Below are 4,024 nucleotides of genomic sequence, written 5' to 3' on the forward strand. Positions count from 1 at the left end.
TACCACTATATAGGGAATAGGGCTCTGGTCTATAGTAGTACCACTATGTAGGGAATAGGGCTCTGGTCTATAGTAGTACCACTATATAGGGAATAGGGCTCTGGTCTATAGTAGTAACACTATATAGGGAATAGGGCTCTGGTCTATAGTAGTACCACTATATAGGGAATAGGGCTCTGGTCTATAGTAGTACCACTATATAGGGAATAGGGCTCTGGTCTATAGTAGTAAAACTATATAAGGAATAGAGTTCTGGTCTATAGTAGTAAACTATATAGGGAATAGGGCTCTGGTCTATAGTAGTACCACTATATAGGGAATAGAGCTCTGGTCTATAGTAGTACCACTATATAGGGAATAGAGCTCTGGTCTATAGTAGTACCACTATATAGGGAATAGGGCTCTGGTCTATAGTACTACCACTATATAGAGAATAGGGCTCTGGTCTATGGTGGATGGGTGGGTGGGGCATTTGAATACCTTTTATTTCATATTTGTGAAACTGAAATGTCAGGTGTAACCAGTCAGATGTAACCAGTCAGATGTAACCAGTCAGATGTAACCAGTCAGATGTAACCAGTCAGATGTAACCAGTCAGATGTTACCAGTCAGATGTAACCAGTCAGATGTAACCAGTCAGATGTAACCAGTCAGACGTAACCAGTCAGATGTAACCAGTCAGATGTAACCAGTCAGATGTTACCAGTCAGATGTTACCAGTCAGATGTAACCAGTCAGATGTTACCAGTCAGATGTAACCAGTCAGATGTAACCAGTCAGATGTTACCAGTCAGATGTAACCAGTCAGATGTAACCAGTCAGATGTAACCAGTCAGATGTAACCAGTCAGATGTAACCAGTCAGACGTAACCAGTCAGATGTAACCAGTCAGATGTAACCAGTCAGATGTAACCAGTCAGACCTAACCAGTCAGATGTAACCAGTCAGATGTAACCAGTCAGATGTAACCAGTCAGATGTAACCAGTCAGATGTAACCAGTCAGACGTAACCAGTCAGATGTAACCAGTCAGATGTAACCAGTCAGATGTAACCAGTCAGATGTAACCAGTCAGATGTTACCAGTCAGATGTAACCAGTCAGATCTAACCAGTCAGATGTAACCAGTCAGATCTAACCAGTCAGATGTAACCAGTCAGATGTAACCAGTCAGATGTAACCAGTCAGATGTAACCAGTCAGATGTAACCAGTCAGTACTAACCAGTCAGATGTTACCAGTCAGATGTAACCAGTCAGATGTAACCAGTCAGGTGTAACCAGTCAGATGTAACCAGTCAGATGTAACCAGTCAGATGTAACCAGTCAGATGTAACCAGTCAGACATAACCAGTCAGATCTAACCAGTCAGATGTAACCAGTCAGGTGTAACCAGTCAGATGTAACCAGTCAGACCTAACCAGTCAGACATAACCAGTCAGATCTAACCAGTCAGATGTAACCAGTCAGATGTAACCAGTCAGATCTAACCAGTCAGATGTAACCAGTCAGATGTAACCAGTCAGATGTAACCAGTCAGATGTAACCAGTCAGATGTAACCAGTCAGGTGTAACCAGTCAGATGTAGCCAGTCAGACATAACCAGTCAGATCTAACCAGTCAGATCTAACCAGTCAGATGTAACCAGTCAGATGTAACCAGTCAGACCTAGCCAGTCAGATGTAACCAGTCAGACCTAACCAGTCAGATCTAACCAGTCAGATCTAACCAGTCAGATGTAACCAGTCAGATGTAACCAGTCAGATCTAACCAGTCAGATCTAACCAGTCAGATGTAACCAGTCAGATGTAACCAGTCAGGTCTAACCAGTCAGATGTAACCAGTCAGATGTAACCAGTCAGATGTAACCAGTCAGATGTAACCAATCAGATGTTAGCAGTCAGATCTAACCAGTCAGATCTAACCAGTCAGATGTAACCAGTTAGTTCTAACCAGTCAGACCTAACCAGTCAGATGTAACCAGTTAGTTCTAACCAGTCAGACCTAACCAGTCAGATGTAACCAGTCAGATGTAACCAGTCAGATGTAACCAGTGTAATGATCAGAAGTACTGCCTCTACAACAATACGTGGATCACATTAACCCATCGCTGAAATCAAAAGCTCTGCGTGCCATCATGATCAAAAAACACAATTCATCTTATTACTAAATCATATTGAGGTGTTTATAAAATGACTTATTTTCTGGACTTGGCCCTGTTTAGAGCGTCAGTAGGAGATATTTCACATGAATATGACCACCACCATCCACTTTCTCCCATTCTCTCAAGGGGTTTGAAAATAGGCGCCCTATTCCCTACATAGCGCCCTACTTTTCACCAAAAGGTACTATAAGGTATAGGGTGCCTAGTCAGACACAACCTAGGGGTTTCTCTTTATGGGTCTTTGTGGTCCCCAACCTGTCCCCCGTCTCTGTCTCCGTCTTTGTGGTCCCCAACCTGTCCCCCGTCTCTGTCTCCGTCTTTGTGGTCCCCAACCTGTCCCCCGTCTCTGTCTCCGTCTTTGTGGTCCCCAACCTGTCCCCCGTCTCTGTCTCCGTCTTTGTGGTCCCCAACCTGTCCCCCGTCTCTGTCTCCGTCTTTGTGGTCCCCAACCTGTCCCCCGTCTCTGTCCTGTTGGACATCTAATGACATACACACGGGTACATAATGGGACACATGTACCACTTCACACAGGAACCATACAACACTCCTCCACACACACACACACACACACACACACACACACACACACACACACACACACACACACACACACACACACACACACACACACACACACACACACACACACACACACACACACACACACACACACACACACACACACACACACACACACACACCACTCCCACGCCCATCTACCCCCCCCCCACTATAGACCTACTTTGTGTGGTAATAACAGACACACAGTGTCATAGTGTCACATGAAACAAACACGTTGTGTTGTGGGAGGCTGCCATACACCAGAGACCATGGTATAATGACATGCTATAAGAGGGAGGGAGCCCCTAGGAACACCCAGATGTTGGCTTGGAACAGTGTGGTCTCATTCTTCATGTCATTGTTGATTGAACTGTATGACTTACCTGGCTGAATTGAATTGATTTACCTGACTACCCAGTGCTTGACTTGGTCAGGAGCTCACAGGAACTGAGTACCGGGCCGACACATCAAATGTTCTACTGAGTTCCAGAACCTCTTACCAGGTCAAAACTATTGTGGAGTTCCGGAACCTCTTATCAGGTCAAAAGTATTGTGGAGTTCCGGAACCTCTTATCAGGTCAAAAGTATTGTGGAGTTCCAGAACCTCTTATCAGGTCAAAAGTATTGTGGAGTTCCGGAACCTCTTATTAGGTCAAAAGTATTGTGGAGTTCCAGAACCTCTTATCAGGTCAAAAGTATTGTGGAGTTCTGGAACCTCTTATCAGGTTAAAAGTATTGTGGAGTTCCGGAACCTCTTATCAGGTCAAAAGTATTGTGGAGTTCCGGAACCTCTTATTAGGTCAAAAAGTATTGTGGAATTCCGGAACCTCTTATCAGGTCAAAAGTATTGTGGAGTTCCGGAACCTCTTATCAGGTCAAACGTATTGTGGAGTTCCGGAACCTCTTATCAGGTCAAAAGTATTGTGGAGTTCCGGAACCTCTTATCAGGTCAAAAGTATTGTGGAGTTCCGGAACCTCTTATCAGGTCAAAAGTATTGTGGAGTTCCGGAACCTCTTATTAGGTCAAAAGTATTGTGGAGTTCCAGAACCTCTTATCAGGTCAAAAGTATTGTGGAGTTCCGGAAACCTCTTATCAGGTCAAAAGTATTGTGGAGTTCCAGAACCTCTTATCAGGTCAAAAGTATTGTGGAGTTCCAGAACCTCTTATCAGGTCAAAAGTATTGTGGAGTTTCCTGCACCTCTTATCAGGTCAAAGTATTGTGCAGTTTCCGGAACCTCTTATCAGGTCAAAAGTATTGTGGAGTTCCAGAACCTCTTATCAGGTCAAAAGTATTATGGAGTT

Source organism: Salvelinus namaycush, unplaced genomic scaffold (assembly GCF_016432855.1).
Source record: "Salvelinus namaycush isolate Seneca unplaced genomic scaffold, SaNama_1.0 Scaffold195, whole genome shotgun sequence".
NCBI lineage: Eukaryota > Metazoa > Chordata > Actinopteri > Salmoniformes > Salmonidae > Salvelinus > Salvelinus namaycush.